The sequence below is a fragment of the Myotis yumanensis genome, unplaced genomic scaffold, assembly GCF_028538775.1.
Source record: "Myotis yumanensis isolate MYYU_CA2020_CCGP unplaced genomic scaffold, mMyoYum1.0.hap1 SCAF_11, whole genome shotgun sequence".
Lineage (NCBI taxonomy): Eukaryota > Metazoa > Chordata > Mammalia > Chiroptera > Vespertilionidae > Myotis > Myotis yumanensis.
In genome coordinates this window covers 4,668,975-4,687,547 of record NW_027223762.1, presented here as the reverse complement: position 1 = coordinate 4,687,547, position 18,573 = coordinate 4,668,975, and the positions used below count along the sequence as shown (strand labels likewise).

General features: G+C 47.8%; 1 pseudogene; it reads right to left on the bottom strand.

Annotated features, from left to right (window-relative positions):
- Window positions 1-8,853: 8,853 nt before the first annotated feature.
- LOC139019598 (H/ACA ribonucleoprotein complex subunit 1-like) lies at window positions 8,854-10,403 on the bottom strand (annotated as a pseudogene).
- Between the last annotated feature and the right edge of the window lie 8,170 nt (window positions 10,404-18,573).

Here is an 18,573-nt window from a genome sequence, read left to right as displayed (position 1 = left end):
ACGAGAGTGCGTAGGGTCGGGGCGCGGGTAGAATGCTCTCGGATTAGCATTTGTGAAGGCTACCCTGGAAGCCTCCATAACTCTGGGAAGCGAGGGAGCTTGCTGGAGTTCTAGGAAGTGGCCCATGAAGGAGGATGAGCTGCCCTTCGAGCACCTTTCTTATTGTTATTACTTCCCTCACAGATGTAAAACACTTCACTTTTGCAAAAGCCCTTCACACCCCACGTGGGCTTTTGCCGAACGCCCTAATCTAAACCAAGCCTTCCTGCTGTATTCTCTCCAAACATCCTTTACCCCCATCTGTAAGGATATATTCCTGGGAGTGTTTGTTTAATGCCGGCTTCCCGCCCGAGTCCCTGAGGAAACTGGCTGCCTCCCTCCCCAGACTGGTGAGCCCCTCAGTGGAGGACCTGCTGTGGTCTGGGTGGCGGAAGAAACAAACCTGTACTCAGCTCTGTTGTTCAAGGCAGAGATCTCTGAATGAGTCCTTCCAAAGCAGCCAGCTCTTCCAAGATAGTTTTTTATTGATTGATTGATTGATTGATTGATTATTAGAGAGAAGAAGGTGGAGAGAAAGGAACGTCGATGCGTTCCACTTATTTATACATTCATTGGTTGCTTCTTGTAAGTGCCCTGACCGGGGACCGAACCCTGAAACCCTGGTGTATCCAGAGGACGCTCTAACCAACCGAGCTACCTGGCCAGGGCCCAAGACGGTTTCTGTTTATCGGCAAAGGAGAAATGAATGTCATTCAGAGCCTTCTTCAGGCCCTCAGCAACTGCCCCAGAAAAGGCACTCAGAATTGCCTGCCCTACCTTTTTTATTTATTTTTTACCAAAATGGCAGGACTGCTAAAATGGGCAAGGATGGCCCCCTTGCTTTGATTAAAAGTCCCACCTTTGCCCTGGCCAGTGTGGCTTAGTTGGTTGGGCATCGTGGTTCACAGAAAGGTTGCTGGTTCAATTCTCGGTCAGGACATCAAACACAGAAAGTCTCACCCTGGTCCTTTCTCACCAGACCTGTGCCCTTCACCACTCCAGTTGCCCTTTGTCAAGGAACAAAAAGGAGCAGAAAAAGAGGGGACAGGAAGACCAGAGCCCTGCTCACTCTGCATACCTCCAAGCAAATCGTGTCTCCTTCCTGGACCTCAAGCTCTAATTTCCACCTTTTAACGCAAGCCAGTAATTACTGACAAGTCTGAATTTGAAGGTTAACAGAATGATAAAATCCAACAAGTATTTATTGGTACTTTCACTTGCAAATGGAAAGATAAAAGACTCCCGGAGAAACCCTGTCACTGCAGGTTCCCAATCAGCCTGTCGAGAAACAAGCACAAATTCTTCTTAAAAATGTGGAAACACCCTCAGACTATGTGGATGCACACGAAATAAATCTTTAGATGGCTTCAAAGACAAGGTTCGGTTCAGCACGCATCTACTGTCCCGATGCAGAACAAAGATAAGACACAGCCTCAAAGAGCTCATCTCCGAGGGAAGGGGACACACCTAAGATGGACCAACAGATAGGATACAGTTGTGAACAAAAAAAAAGGGGATCTATGGGAAGTGACCTGACAGGGTGACCTGATCATAAATTCCTAATTGGGCAGTTTATGGCGGGGGAGTCACACTCTACGCATATAACGTTTTATCTAGTAAAAGGTGTATCTTTGCCTCGAGCAAGCCCTGCCCATTGTTTCTGTGAATATAGGTTAACACGCCTTTGAAATTAGCTGCAACCACCCCTGAGAAAGCTCAGAGTCTTGTTAACTATCCTGTAATCCAATCCCCACCTTGCTTCTCCCACCTCCATGTAATCGTCCTTATGTCTGTCCCCTCCACATTTGAGGTCTTGCTCCCCGCATATGTTGTCAGTCTGACTCTTCCACAAATTCTCTACAGGTCTGGGTCTGGTTTGTAAATAAGGAATTGTTTGAGGAAGGAAAATGTTTTCCTATGAATCCCTTCTGTATTAAAAGCACAAATACACACACACACACACACACACACATTCAGAAGGGCCCAACCGGACTGGCTAGGAGATCTGTAGGTGTTTTCCCACATCCTGAGTTAAAGATCTGCTGGGTCCAGCTTCAGGGACCACAGTTTCACCTAGGAACTTCACTGGTTCTTTCTGCCAAAAAAAAAAAAAGTGTAAATTTTTACTGATTAAACACTTTTTAAAACCTTGGCTCTTCATTTGGAGTAAAGTAAAGCTAGCTTCCTGACTTACTCCATTACAAATTAATGAATGAATTAATTTTTAAAAGTCTGGAGTGAAGATCTAAATGGGAAAAGTAAAACTATAAAAGTATAAGAAGAAAATATAGACTGGAGTTCTTCCTGAGACAAGGAAGGAAAATTTTAACATATTTGAGGGTGATAAAATTTAAAATTTACAGTTAACACATGCCCTAAACAGAATAAAAAGACAACAATGTGATGGAAAAATGCTTGCCTCATATGTGAGATCAAGAGTATATTCATGTAACAAAGAGCTTCTACACACTGAATAGGAAGAAAAGCCTATAGAAATACGGGTCCAGGAAAAGAGTAGGGAATTCACTGGGTAGGAAAAGCCAAATTTCATGAACATATGAGAAGAGGCTCAGCTTCAGGAGCAGTCAGGGAAATGCAAATTAAATCTCAAGAAGATTAACATTTTTTGGTCTAGCAGATTGGCCCTAGTGTTGGCAAGGCTGGGGAGGTGGCTGGGGGCCCTCTCCTACACTGTTGGGGTTCCAGCCCCAGGAGTAAAAACAATCCCACTCTTTCAAATCCATCCTACAAGACATAATACAAGAAATACACATAAATATGTAGGCAAGAATATGTGTTGCAGCATTGTTCACAATAATAACAAGAATATCACAAACGATCTAACTGCCCATCAATAGGGGAGTGAGTGGCTGGATCTATTACAATATATGCACGCAGTGAAGACTGTGCAGACACTAAAAAGAATGAGTTAGATCTGTAGGTGTGGTCTAGGAAAATGTCCATGAGTTATGAAAGAGTATAAGCAAGGTATATACAGGTCAATGTGTCTGGCATTTTGGGTAAATGTCTACATAAACCCAGTAACAAATTGGGTGGAATATGCGGCAATTTCTTTAAAGTGGTTCACTTTGAAGAAGGGAGTCAGGTAGAGGGAGAAATGCGTTCTCTTGCTTTATGAAATTTTTTGAACCAGTTGGATTATGAGCAAATGCACTTTTTGTCCCGGTTATTTTTCTAAACAATATTGTTGTTACTCCCCAGGAATGCTAATCATTAAGTTGATCATTCGGGGAAAGTGAAGGATGCTTTTGTGGAGCCTAAAGTCACCCCAAAGTTCTCTTTTGTTTCCTAGGCTGGTTGGCATTCTTTCAAACCAAACTAGGCTGAGCTGAATCAGCTGAGGATTCCAGGACTAAGGATGGGACAACATGAGCACTGGTTTAATTAAGATTAGGATCAAGCCAGCCAAAGCTGTTTAAAGTATATGATGCTGTATGTGCCCAAGACAAGATATCTATTTTTTTTTTTTACTTCTGAGGCTGGAGGAAAATTTGAGACCCGGCATTGGATTTGGGGGATGGAGAATTTTTTTGGTAGAGGCACAACTATGTCTAAAACAAAAATTATTCTCATTGAATGCCAGTAATTTAATTACAGATTTAGAAAATAAGGCGTGTCCAACTGTATTCCCCTCCAAGGCTGGTTTTGCATCATTTTCGGCAGCTCAGATATCCGCCTCCACCAGGAAGCCTTCTCCCAGGCTTGGTACATTACAGACTCAGGAAAAGCACTAACTGCGAACAGTTGTCCCTAGAGCTGGAATTGCCTTCTACCCCATTTCCTGTTTGCTAAAATGCAAAATGGGAAAGCTGACCTGGGAGGCGGCAGGTTGCTCAGGGCCAGGCTCCATGGGGCTGGGCGGACAATGGGTTTCCCCTCCTTGGAGCTCAACCTTGGGCTGTCAGAAGGCTTTGCAAGGAGGGGAACCCAGTCTTAGCAGGATTCGGACTCCAGATGTGGTTTCCAGACCCACTTGCCATGCTCTTTCTGGGACTCCTTCCCGGTCCCAACGACTTGGTTTGGATCTGTCCACATCTCCTCCACTGAGGTGTCACATCTTCTCTTCGGGTTGTTACATAACAGATGGCTAATTTGTCCATTGATTTTTGCTGCTATCAATTTCCTTCAATGCAGGAGACACTCCCTACAGCCCCAAGGACGGCCCACACACACTCTAACTCCGCCTGGGAGTCTTTTGGTTTCCTTGTGTTTAAATAGCGATTTCAAGCAGTCCGTTTCCAGAAGCTACTGCTTTTGCCCTAAAATGTATCTCTTTTGTGTGCTTATTCAAATCCTGTCCTCAGAGATCAGCTGGAGACTCTCCAGGAAGGAATGCTAATCTTTGCCCCAACCCTCCGCCTCTCCCCCCAAATCTCCATCAATTGTTTATTGCCTGCCCCGCCCCCTGCCCCCCCCCCCCCCCCCAGCATAATCCAGCTGTGCTCTCTATCAGGCTCCTGTGGGGCTCTCCTAACAAGGTTAGCAGTCCCTGAGTGGAAGGAACCTTCCCCATCCTGGCTTTTGCATCTTCCACAGCATCTGCTGCAACGAATGGTACAAAGAGCCAAGCTCTGAGGGCAGACAGGCCAGCGAGCTCCACCAGGTTGGACAATGCAGACAGCCACTCCGAGCGTTCATTTCTTCATCTTTAAATTAGCATTCTGTCAGGATGAGTGGCGGAGCATTCAGACACCTGGCTTATAATGGGGGCCCAGTTATGGTCTCTCCCTTCGGTCTAGCCCAGTGGTTCTCAACCTTCCTAATGCCATGACCCTTTAATACAGTTCCTCATGTTGTGGTGACCCCCAACCATAAAATTATTTTCGTTGCTACTTCATAACTGTCATTTTGCTACTGTTATGAATCGTAATGTAAATATCTGATATGCAGGATATATTTAGGCGACCCCTGTGAAAGGATCGTTCGACCCCCAAAGGGGTCGCGACCCACAGGTTGAGAACCGCTGGTCTAGCCCCAGTCTGCCTACAGGGGCTCAGGGGATCCTACATCAGCCGACCACAGCACTGGGGTTCCAGGTTGAGCCTGCTGACGTTGGAAAGGGACTAATTAATAACCCTTTCTCCAACCTCCCTCTTCTTAGCTTGTCCAAGACCCAAGTAACTTTGGACTTGGAAGCAGGTATTGCAAAGTCTAGGTGGTACAAGGCAGTCTTAGTGAGAGCACCAGACCACAGGAGTTGTGACTTCTGTGCTGAAGAATCTTACTTTGGTCGCTTACCTTCTCTTGGCCTCAGCTTCCTGATTCATACAATGGGAATCGTGAGTCCAGAAGAGGGAGAGGGGATCTGTAGAGCAGTGGGTGTAGATTCGGAAGTTCAGTTGAATGTCCTGGTTCTATATCGTCTCCACATGTTAGGCTCGCCCCGTGGTCGGCAAACTGCGGCTCGCGAGCCACATGCGGCTCTTCCTAAGCCTTAGGAGTACCCTAATTAAGTTAATAACAATGTACCTATCTATATCGTTTAAGTTTAAAAAATTTGGCTCTCAAAAGAAATTTCAATCGTTGTACTGTTGATATTTGGCTCTGTTGACTAATGAGTTTGACTAGCCGCTAGCCCACTTGCATCAGCCTCAGTTTTCTCATCTACAAATGCAGATAATAAGATTCTTTTTACTGCAACAGAGCAGATATGAGATCTGGAATCAGAATAAAACCATCGATGCTGTCTCGTACTATATTATAACCTCCTAGAAACTGTGGAGGTGAAGGGCTTGATTCTAATGCAGCAAGTACCTGAGAAACAGGACAGTCTCTTCACAGGAACAGTATCGGGTTGTGTGTGAAGTTATGAAAACAGGGCTGTTTGGGATGGACACTTTAGAATCATCTTACAGTGCTGATGGTGGTCATATTTCCTGGGAAGTGGTATCATATCCAAAAACCTGTCAAAGGGACAGATGGCATTCTTAGCACAAAAGAGGAAACCAATTAGAACTTAAAACACTGAAAATGGAAACATGTACACGCTAACAAATTGTTCCAGTGTGAGGACTGAGCTGTCTTTCCTGACACCAGCTAAGGAAGGTTTCCGTCTGGTTCATCAGCGCTCACAGGGCGCGGGCTGTTAGGGTCTAAAGAAACCTTACAGACCCTCCTTCTAACCCCCTAGGTTTCAAACTTCCAGACCTCACTGCAGTTGTCGGGCAGATGCTGACAATTGCACCATGTCACTTCTTCAGTGACAGGTGGTTTCTTTGCAGCTTAGAAACGAGCACTAAAGACTGGGCCTTAAGAAGCAATTTCTAACTGCCATATTTGCACTCGTGCAGCCTATCAACAAACACTTACATATTGCCGGAAGCTGGTCCACCCTTGCTGCTTGACACCGTCGCTGCAGGGAAGAAACATCTGCACAGCTTATGTTTCAAGGGACCTGGCATATATGACATATGTTTGCTCCCCCTCTTAGCGCTATGTGTTTTAAACAGGACCACCTCCCCGAGAAAGGTTGTTTCCCCAAGTGAGGATTTTTCCCTGGAGTTAACAGAACTAAGGAAGACAATAAATCAGTGAAACCCCCTAGTGTTACAGAAATACCATGTACTACTTATGAAGAACTTGGACTAAGACTGTTGGCAATAAATTTGGGACTTGTTGGGCCCACATCCCCAGGGGTCTGCCCACCAGGGAAAGCACCAAAGCCTATACCCCTGGAGATCCACCGATACAGGGCAGTCCCAGGGAAGCTGGGAGGACATAACCTTTACTAGGTAGGATAATCTCCTTCAGTCACTCCCTTGTAGCCTATCAGTAGAGCAGTGACCTTGGAATAGCCCTTGTAATGGAACACAGAGATTAACCTAGACAAGATTAAAATCAACAGAACTAGATAGAGACAGGATTTTTGGCAAAGGTCAGATAAGAAACAAGGAACTGTAGAACGTTACCCAAAACATACCATGATGTAATTATAGAGGCATGCTTATGGGATCAAATAGTATAAATATAGATGTAACAGGACAATAAAAGAAGAGAACCTCGCTATGCTGACCAACTGAACGCTGCCTCTGTGTCTTTCATTCTTTGCTGACTCCGTCCACACCTTTGGGAACCCCTGGACCTGCTGGGGCTGGACCCCAGCAACATATGACTTATGAGTTCTGCTCTCAAGGTACATGCAAGCCAATGTGGGTGATAGACAAAGGCATAGAAAAGTTCAATTAAATGTATTGTGCCCTAGAATATGTTATGTGCATAGAGGAAAGAGCCTTCCCCTCTACCTGGGGGAATGGAACATGGCTTCATACACTGGAAGAACATTAAACTATGGGACAAGAAACAGAAGTTTGCCCAGGAGTAGATAAGGGTAGATAATGTGTATTAGTCAGGATGGGTGAGGTTATGCTGTGGTAACAAACAATCCCTAAATCTCAGTAGCCTAATCTAACAAAGGCTTAGCAGTGTTTGCTCTCATTGTGTGCTACAGCATCCTCATTAGAGAAGCAGCTCTTCATGAAAAAAAGAATAAGAAAAGAAGAAAATCAAGAGTACAGCTGTTAAAACCTTTGCTGAAGCCTCCGTTTGGATTAAAGTGGCCCCCAGTCAGTCCAAATGGTATGGAGAAAGGGAGCTAAAAGCTTGGCTGTTCCAAAGAAGCCTCCGAAGCTGCAGCCACTGAAAATCCATTCAGAGAAAAGGAGAGGTGTCTGAAAGAGAACGGTGTCTGTGGCTTCAGCTGACAGGAATTGGAGTATTCACAGGTGGAACCCCCGGCCTATCCCCAAGCCCACACTCTTCACACGCCTCTGAGCTGCCAGCCGTGGGCTGTAACCTGTGCCATCTCTTAAGGGCAAGGGTGGCATTTATTAGACCTTTTTCTTTTTCATGATGCAGAGTTGTGCCTGGCACGAAGGAAGCGCCCAGTAACCATCTGTGGAATGAGGAATGAGCATATGAATGCCTCTCTTTTCTCCCAAAGCAAGACTGATCATCTCCATGTATGTGTGGAATGTCAGGACCAGCGTCCTATGGAAAAGGGAGGGAACACACCTGTAGTTTTCAAACATGATGGTAGCAGCGAAACCCTTTTATTAAAAAATATTCTTTAAGTAACATTTACATTAAGCCCAAGTGTGTGTTGGTTTTTTTAAAAAAAAGGGGATGAAAGTGGAATGCCTCTGGTGGATGTGGCAACAGGGCGCCCTGAACCTCACTGCCTCAGTCCCCTTCCGTCTCCCTCTCGAGAAACTTCTGGACATCCTCGGGATTTTCAACCCAGACTGAACACAACACATTTAAATAAATCAAACCGCACCAACAAAACACCGCAGCACTTTCTCATGAAACCCGCCTCTGGCTTTCATCTCTTTCTCGCGTTGAAATCCGCAATTGTCTCCAGTCTCCTCTGAGGGGTAGGGTCTGGTGCATTTCGTTTCCCAATAGTTCTCCAGACCAGAGGGCTGAGAGAGGCCACTGCGTCCATCCGGTGTCCTCAACATGACATGCCCTGCAGGCCCCGGGGGCTGGGTGCCTCCAGAGACACAGGCTAGCTAAGCAAGGTCCCAGGGCCTCCCGAAGGTGGGAACCCCGGCCTGGGGCTCCTTGCCTGCAGCAGCTGCTTCCCGCCTGAAGAAGGCTGTCTTTCATCTAATACTCACTTCTCACAGTCCAGGCCTCGGGGGAGCCTGGGGAGAAGATACCTTGCTACTCACCCCTCCTCTCAGGCTCACTAAAGAACCCTGCCCACTATATTAGCAGATGAGGGTTGTAACCCCCTCTGTGAGTGTTACAGAGAGAGCCCGGATGGCCGTCCAGTCCCTGTTCCCAGCATGGCTAAGCTGAGACCAGGAGAGCCAGGCCTCGGGCCCCATGGATGCTGTCGGGGAGCAAAGTGTGCTCATTTCCTACCTGCAGCACCTCCCCTGGCTTCCCCTGAGATGACAGGACTGGACAGCTTGATACACACCATCCAGTGCCAGACGGGGTCTCTCGTCCCCTTGTCCTCATTCTCCTCCATTAAAACCCAAGGTCAGCCTTAGACAAGGCCAGGCTCTCTCCTCACCTCTGAAACGGTGAAGCTGAATGCGGGAGGCTTTCATTCTATCAACTGGGGAGCATGGGACACCCCCTTTCCCTTTGTTCACCTGGATGTGCTCAATGACCAGAGAATCCACAGCTAACCCCTGCAGTTCAGCATGGCTCTCGGCATTTTTGAGCACGTGCAGCGACAATTCAGCACTCTTTTGGGGGCCACTAACCCTGTGTTCGGCCCCGCTGTTTGGCCTGGGCACACCTACCAGCTCCACCCTTATAATGAGGAACGGCACCCATTGCTTCTATAAAGTGACAACCCTCAGATACTTGGTGGCTTTGCGGATATACAGCCCTGGTGGCCTGGGCTGTCTCACTGGTGTTCTTAAAGTGAACACGGACATTTGAACCTCTTGATGTGCATGCTTTTGTAGGGTTCTCTGGGTCAAGTGAGTAGCGAGCCATTTCCAGAGGTCACTTCTGGCCCCTTTCCAGAAGAGTCAAATCGAAAAATTCTTTATATATATAAAATGAAAACTCTACTTATTAAGCTAACCACAGTTCCAAGCAGCATAACAAACATTAAAACCCTTGTGCACACTCTTTTAGAGCGTACGTGCCTATTCTGTGGCATTCACATTTGTATGACATCTGAGTTCTTCAAGAGTCACCCGAGAAACACGTGTCTGACACATAGAAGTACCTCATGCAGGTCAGTGCAGAGATCAACTGAAGTTCCTCTGTCAACTGCTACACTCCTCGTGAGGCGACCTCCTCCTCCTCTTCCTCCTTCTCCACCTCTACAACCATCACCGCCACCACCTCTGAACCACTGCCTCTGCCTTCTGCCTCCTGCCCCGCCCCTGCCACCGCCTCTCGGAGTCCCTTCTCACCTTCAGGTTGAGGCAAAATCCTCTGCAATCATTTTTTAAAGGACGGTGTCTTCCTATTTTCTGTCAATTTAACTGAAAAATAAAAATCTCTAAGTTGTCCAAATCATCCACTTGTCCAATGTGCTCTTTGTTTTCTAAACGAACCCGAGCCTTGCAGTAAGCGCCTTATTTTCCTCTGTGGTCCATTTACAAGCCACGCCCTCTTCCCAGGGATGCAGGGACTCTCATTAAGCCACATGTTTGGAGGAGCTCAGCCTTGGCCTTTGTTAAAGCCTCCGAGGCCACCCCGTGGCCAAATCCTCCTCCGCCTGCCGCCACCCCTGCCTCTGAAATGAGCGCCACTCCACCTCGGAAGTGGTTGTTGTTGCCGCCACCACCATGGAAGTCGCCACCTCCACCGCCTGGATGAAAGCCGCCACGACCCCCGCCTCGAAAGACATGCTCTCCTTCCGGCCCCATGTGCACCTCCAGCCTGGTGCACACCCCACCTGCCCGGGTATTACTTTCTATATCAACAGAATTTTAGACATCAGCAACTACTTTACATATATGACTTTGAATATATTGTAATAGATTGTATAGGCCTGTTCCTAGTATTGAATTTTCTAAAGGAGTTAACCGATCGTTCCTCTGGTGTTTAAAATTGGAATCTAGAACCCCGTTCGCTCCATTGATTAAGCACCTGCTGCAGCCCAGGCTGAACACCGGGCCCTTGGTAGACCTTTTCACACTCAACCCTCCTCTACCCTTCAAGGTTAAGTATGTTCATACCCATCTTCCATTGGAGGAAGCCAAGGCCTTAGATCAGTGATGGCGAACCTATGACACGCGTGTCAGAGGTGACATGCGAACTCATTTTTTTGTTGTTGATTTTTCTTTGTTAAATGGCATTTAAATATATAAAATAAATATCAAAAATATAAGTCTTTGTTGTACTATGGTTGCAAATATCAAAAAATTTCTATATGTGACACGGCACCAGAGTTAAGTTAGGGTTTTTCAAAATGCTGACACGCCGAGCTCAAAAGGTTCGCCATCACTGCCTTAGATCATACTATTAATAAGTGGCTGAGCTGGAGTTCTAACCCAGCACAATTTGACTCAATCCGACTAAAGTGCACAATTGTTTACAAAGGTACCTCTCTGTGGGTTTCTTTTTATATATATATATATTTTATTGATTTTTTACAGAGAGGGATAGAGAGTCAGAAACATCGATGAGAGAGAAACATCAATCAGCTGCCTCCTGCACACCTCCTACTGGGGATGTGCCCGCAACCAAGGTACATGCCCTTGACCGGAATCGAACCCGGGACCCTTCAGTCCGCAGGCCGACGCTCTATCCATTGAGCCAAACCGGTTACGGCATCTGTGGGTTTCTTAATCCAGCTCAAAGACTGCATTATATTAAACCTCATAAATATGATTAGAAACAATAATCACTGTATATTAGTACATAGGATCTGATTCTGAAATAAATATTCCTTGTAGCATGTTTTTTTTTTGTTTTTTGTTTTTTCCTTGTAGCATGTTAACCTTCTGCCGGAAGCTGGTCCATCCTTGCTCTTTGACACAGTCGCTGCAGGAAAGAAACATCTGCACAGCATATGTTTCAAGGGACCTGGCATATATAGCATATTGTTCTTAATATGTTTGCTCTCCTTAGTGCCATGTGTTTTAAACAAGGTCACCTCTCTGAGAAAGGTTGTTTCCCCAGGTGGGGATTTTCCCCTGAGGTTAGGGAGGGGATACAACCCCTTAATTGCCAGGCGGGTAGTTAAGCTACATAATCTTTACTCCCTGGAATGGAGATAAGAAACGCCCTAACCTTTGTAATAGAAATTGACAGGATTAAAATCGGCTGGTATAAATACGGATGTAACAAGACAATAAACATCAGATCCACATCAGATCCTCATCAGCTCCTGATCAGATCCTCTTCAGATCCTAACCAGAGCTTGGCTGGAGTTCCTAACCAGAACTTTGGCTGGAGATCCTGGCTAGAGGTCCTGACTAGGCTGCTGATCAACTGAAGGCTGTCTTTGTGTCATTCCTTCTTCGCCGACTCCGTCCACACTCTTGGGGACCCCTGGACCCGATGGGGTTGGACTCCAGCAACCTTCCTCCCCAAACACTGACCCCCTGTCCCCAGTGAGCAAGGGCCTAGGCAGGTCTTGGGGCGGGCGGTTCTGTATTGGAATTCCATTGAAGTAAAGCTGCAGCAGCTAACTGTCCAGAACGCCTTCTCCAAGATTTCTCCAATCCATAAGCCCGTAGACTTATAAGACCACCATGTGAAATGAAATTGGCTACAGAACTTCCCAGGGCCTTACCCTCAGATAGTCCCGGGGGAGCAGAGTGTGGCATCTACTGGGTTTGTTTGTTTCTCTCACCCGGGGACTCAGTTCTCAAAGGAATCTTCAGATCAGAATTGGAATTTTTCTGTGTTGTTCTAGAAAGTGAAATTTATGAGTGACAAAAGGAAGTGACTGGGAACTCTATTCCAGTGTGACATAAGAAAGAACTTGGTACCAATTGGAACAAGTCAACAATAGATGGGGCTGTCTTTTTTTTTTTTTTTAATATATTTTTATTGATTTCAGAGAAGAAGAGAGAGGGAGAGAGAGATAGAAACATCAATGATGAAAGAGAATTATTGATCGGCTGCCTCCTGCACACCCCATACTGGGGATGGAGTCTGCAACCTGGGCATGTGCTCTTGACTGGAATCAAACCCAGGACCCAGACTGACACTCTATCCACTGAGTCAAACCAGCGAGGGTGGGGCTGTCCTTTTAGGTACTGAGATGCCCGTCACTCACAGATTCAGAGAGATGAGTGAAGCATCGGACCTGCTCTAGAAGGGATTCCCCTCCCCCCACCCCCAGATTGGTTATTTTTTACTTTTGGTTTTAAGAAGAAGGGATTTCTGCACAAAAATAAATTCTGTGATTCTCAACTGCATGCTTTGCATTTCTGTCTGATCTTTATAGGACTAACGTGTGGCCTCAGGGGGAACATCCCGGAGGTCATCAGATCTAGTGTCCAAATTCACTTCGAGGTTGGGATGTTGGGTTATGAAACTGGTTCATTTCTGAAGGTTTGGATTGATTTTAAAGACCATCAATCAATTGTTTGGTCCGAATTCATTTTGCTTGAGAATGTCTGACGTGTTAACAGCAGTGGCAATTAAAATTGAATGGTGGTGTAATCACCATCGCAAATATTTAAACAATGTGATTATGTAAGATCTATCAACAGAGTTCCAGGGCAATAAACGTGAAGGGAAAATAAGTATTGCTCCAGGGTTGAGAACATGCCATCTCTTCTGTGGATGCCTCCCGGATCTTCACGGTTCCAGACAACCAGACAAGCTCTTGCTGGCCCCTCACACCGACTTCTGACAGGGCTAGGCCTCCACCGGCCCCCCATCTTGGGTACTTTGAGCTGAAATATGCCCTCCAGTTGTCTGCTTCGATCATAATCACACAAAGGATGTTCTGTGCTTCCCTGGAAAGTCAGTCTGCGTGGGGTCTTCCCAAACATCCCCTGAGCTGGGAGCTGAAGTGCTGGCCCCGGGGGTTCTCATTCAGTAGGTTCTCATAGGACCTACTATGTGCCTACCAAACCTTCTAGATCTGTTTTCATCCTCACCTTACTTCTTTAAAAAAACTCACAGGCACTGCCTCCTGGAACCCAGAGGACCCCAACACACCACATTCAACATGTCCCAAACCGAACTCATGGTCTCTCCCCTTCGGCACAGTCCTCTGCCGAATTCTCCCTTTCAGGGATGGCGCTCCCCGATACCCACATCAGAAACCTGGCAGTCGGGCCTGCCTCCTCTTCTTTTTCATCTTATATCCTGGCGGACCCTCGCGCTCTCTCCTGGGCCAGGAGGGCACGCAGCCAAGGGCCAGTTGGGTGTTTGACCTCCCCACCTACACCACTGCTGGTGTCCACGCCTCTGGCTCCCGGGGCTGCCAAGGGCTGGTGAGGGTATGCCGGCGGCTTCATCAGCCTGGGCTGAGCAGAGTGTTTGGGTTTGGACAGAGGCCAGCTCGGTGGTGAGTCATGGCTCCAGCGAACCTCCACCACCCACATGGGAAGGACTCCAGGCAGCTGCTGAGGGGCCGGCCTCCTGGCGGTGGAGAAGAGGGCACAGCCGATGACAAGCCTTCCCAGAGTGGGCTGTGTGTGGCTTCAGTGGTCCCCGCTCCTCACTGCGCTGCCTCTGCCCCGGCAGTCATCACACTGCATTTATTCATTATTTATTTATGTAATATATTTTTATTGATTTTAGAGAGGAAGGGAGAAGGAGAGATGGAAACCTCAATGATGAGAGAGAATCATTGATCGGCTGCCTCCTGCACGCCCCCTAATGGGGATCGAACCCGCAACCTGGGCATGTGCCCTTGACCAGAGTCGAACCCAGGACCCTTTGGTCCACAGACTGATGCGCTACCCACTGAGCCAAACCAGCTAGGGCCACACTTGCATTTAGACCTTGGCCAGAGGGAAGGCATGTGTGGATGGTTGTCCATGCATGACGGTGGCTGCTATCCCAGCAGCTCCTGGTGCTGCCACCTGGGGCTGTCTCCCTGACCTGCCCCCAGTGCTCCCTCCTCCCCACCTGCACCAGAAGCCAGCCCCAAAGCCTGCTCTCATCTCACTCATGTCCTGTGTTTTCATACCTCTGGGCCACCCCTTCTCTACTCTGACATTTGACTTGGCCATCAGAGCTCTCAAAGCTCTTCAGTGAAAGCCAACCCTGTCCCTCTGGTTGGAATTACTTGCCACGGTTCCTGTGTTCCCAAAATATCCGGTAAACTTACAAAGGTGTGCAGCAGTCCTTAGACATTTTGTTGCAACTTAGAGTTCATGGTGTGCGCGTGTGGTGTGTCTTGCTCACTAGAATGACCTCTTGGGGAGCAGCGACAATGTGTGATGGCTGCCTCCCCAGAGGCCAGCACAGACCCATCAAGGAGGCTTGTTCTCGGCCAATGCTTGTCAAGGACTCACTCCCATGGGGCCTGGGAATGGGATGGATGCTGGGCCAAGCTGCTGATGCCTCATTTGCTAAATCCAGTCTGCATTTTGGCTGTTCTCCCTCAGAACAAATCAGAGGGTCAGACATAGGAATGAGCTGCTGGCATCCAGGACAGTGCGTCCTGGCCATAATGATTTAGGGTTAGCTCAAAGCAGGGCCGGAAACAGATGAGACCTCCTAAGGCTCCATGAAAAATCCCACGAGTCTCTGTAATGTTATAGGTCAACTGTAATTGGAAAAAAAAAATCACCACTCTCTCCTTGAGACGTGACAAGGATGCTCTTTCCCAAGGCGCCCCACCCGGCCCTGGCACGGGAACTGCTACTCACCCTGAAAGGGATATCAGGTCCTCTGTGAAGCCAGCCGCACCTGCTCAGAAAGACTCCATTGCTTCTTCCTCTGGCTTCTCCAAACACCCACCTCGTGCCTCTGTGACAGCGTCCGGCAAATTTATTAAGAGGATCTCCTTACCCATTTGCTTTTCCCACTCTCTGCCAGGCTCATGTGGCAGTTCCTTCTGGGAAGAGTGATCTGAGAGGAGCCAGAGTAGACAACACGCAGAGGAGAGCAGCGGGGGTGAGGAAGGACCTGTAGAATGGGCCTCAGGAGGCGACCGTATGCTGCAGTCAGCTCAGGACACTGCTGGTGTCGCCTGTCGTCTCGGTGTACTTATCCGTGGCATACACTGTCGCTCTCCACCGTGCCTGGTCTGGGCCATGCAGTTTCTACCACCCTGTTATGTGGAGTAAGTACAGAAACCAAGGTGTTCGATCCACAGGAGCCTTGGGGGAGCCTATCGCTTCTTGGATCGGGAAAGGGCCACATCAGGTGTGGCCAGGGCGTTCTGTGTGGCCTCAAGTGAACCGAGGACCCGTGGGCAAGGGTGATGTAATGACAGCCTTTCCCTCCTCCTGTCTTGTTTACGGTTGGGCACCAGGACTTGGCACCATTCCTGGAATATATTAATCTCTTGATAAATATTTCTGGGGCAGGGGAGGACTGGGAAGGGGGAGAGGGGGAAAGGGAAACATAAGCCGCAGAGTTGGCTGCATCTAAGGCTGCGCTCCCAGCCGTGGAAGTGCCCATCAGAACCCAAAGGCCCTTTGCTTGGCCAACCAAGCTCTCAAAGTTCTTCCATGAAAGCCAACTGAGTCTCTCCAGTGGGAATTACTTGCCACTGGAATTACTTGCTTGGGTGGCAGGGGAGGCGTTGTGGGCTGATTGTGCCCCCACACCAAAAAAAGATAGGTTGAAGTCCTACCCCCAGGACCTGAGAACTTGACCTTACTTGGAAATAGGGTTGTTGCGGATGTAATTAGTTAAGAGGAGGTCATACTGGAGTAGGGAGGAGCCCTCATCCAATGCAACCGGTGGCCTTGTAAAAAGACAGCATTGGAAAGACAGACACACAGGGAATGCCCTGTGACGAGGAAGGCAGAGATTAGAATTACGTAGCTGCAAATCCAGGACTCCTGAAGGTTGCCAGAAACCACCGGAAGCTTTCAGACATCTCGCTTCCAGAGCCGTGAGAGCAAACATTGCTTGAAGCCACCCAGTTAGTGTGGTACCTTGTGGCAGGTCCGGAGAAGGAAGACAGAGGGATTACCCACTGGGTGGGAAGATGCGTGGGAAGATGGACGTGATGCCCCCAGCCTCTCTCTCTAAGTGGATTAGCTGAAGTCCTGTCTCTGAGTCAGGCTGGCCGTGACGGTTGTCTGACACACTGCACAGTTCCTCATGTGCCCATCTGGCCCCGGACAGGGGTCTGTACCAGGGAGCAGAGGACAGGCTCAGATGCCACCTGCAGCACGATGTCCTCAGAACTCCCTTCTCTGTCCAGCTGGCCATGGGCTCAGGGCTCTTCGACTCCTAGAACCTCAGAGCCTGAGGAAGTTCATAAAGATAATCAGGCCCACCCATCAGTGGCCACCCAGATTCCAGGCCCAGCGAGTGCTCCCTTCTCTCTGCACACATGCCACGCTTATTCCATTAGTTGTTTGCATTTGATTCCCGCCCCCCCACCCCACCTTGACGACCGTGCCCCACCCGCCACCCCTCATTTCCCTCTGGATTCTGCTCTGAGCACACGTCCCCCAAGCATCATATCTACACCAGCACCGCCACCCTCTACACCTTTGCCCAGCTCTTTGGCTCTTCCTAGCTCTTATGAGTAACAAATCATATATACAGTTGTTCTCCCTACCCATGGTTTTGATCTCCATGGTTTCAGGAACCTGTGGTCAACTGCAGTCCAAAAATATTAAATGGAAGATTCCAGAAAAAAGCAATCGGTACATTTTAAATTGTGTTCTATTCTGAGCATCCTGATGAAATCTCGCACTGTTCCGTTTCTCACTTAGTAGCTGTCTTGGTCATCAGATCGACTGTTGTGGTATCTCAGTGCTTATGTTCAAGTCACCTTAACTTTACTTAATCATGTCCCCAAACGCAAGAGTAGTGATGCCGGCAATTCCAGTACATCAGAGAAGCCGTAAAGTGCTTCCTTTAAGTGAAAAGCTGAGTGTAGCACAATAAGGTATTGAGAGACACACACACATACACACACAGAGAGAAAGACACAGTACTTTATATTGTTATGTTTTATTATTAGTTATTGTTGTTAATCTCATACTGTGCCTAATTTATAGAGTCAACTTTCCCATTATGTACATATAAGGTTTGGTGCTGTTCTGGGTTCCAGGCATCACTGGGTGTCTTGGAATGCATCCCCGGTGGAGAAGGGGGGTGACTGCATATCACAGGTACAGGTGCACTTGTTTCTGATTGTCCCTCCACTAGAACATTGTGAGCTCTCAGTAAATACTGAGCCAATGAATGAATAAACGAATGAATGAATGAATGAATGAATGAAGCAACATTCCAGCTGAGCTAGCCAGATGGAGAGTGTCCCTGGGAAGAGCATGGAAAACGCTCAGCAGTAAGATCATCACAGTCAAGAGAGAAGTTCCACGCAGAGTGAGAAAGAGTCCGGAGAGAAGCAGCTCCCCAGGCCGCGTGGAGCTGTGTCCTCCGCCTGGCGCAGTGCCTGCGGAATGAGCGCCTTGTGATCCTTCCTGTTTCCTGCATCTTCGGGATGACAATCGCACCTGCACTGATGCTTGGAGAGCAAGGGGTAAAGGGTCAAAGATCCCTTCACTTTGGGCTTGTCATTGCATCAGCTTCCTCGACTTACTTTTAGAATAAGACCGGTAAAAGGAAATAGATAATAACCATGGCATGTCTGTGTAGGGATAATTGTACTTCTTGGAGGAGGGGAAAAGAGATATCGGATTTATTTCAAACAGCATGGGCCAGCTTCTTTAATTATGCTATCTCTTAATTCTCAGAACAATCTCTGATACAAGGATTACTTGCTCCATTTTATAGATGGGAAAACTGAGGCTAGGAGGAGCTAAGTAAACTTACCCAAGATCAGTCAGCTTGTGACCCAGGATTCAAGCCCGGCTCTTCTGACTCCAAAGCCTGTCCTTTCTCTACTGTCCCCTCCCAGGTTTCAGGCTCAGATGCTTTGGGGGTGAAAGACAAAAAGGCTCTCTCTTTGTGTGGGTGGACTTGGAG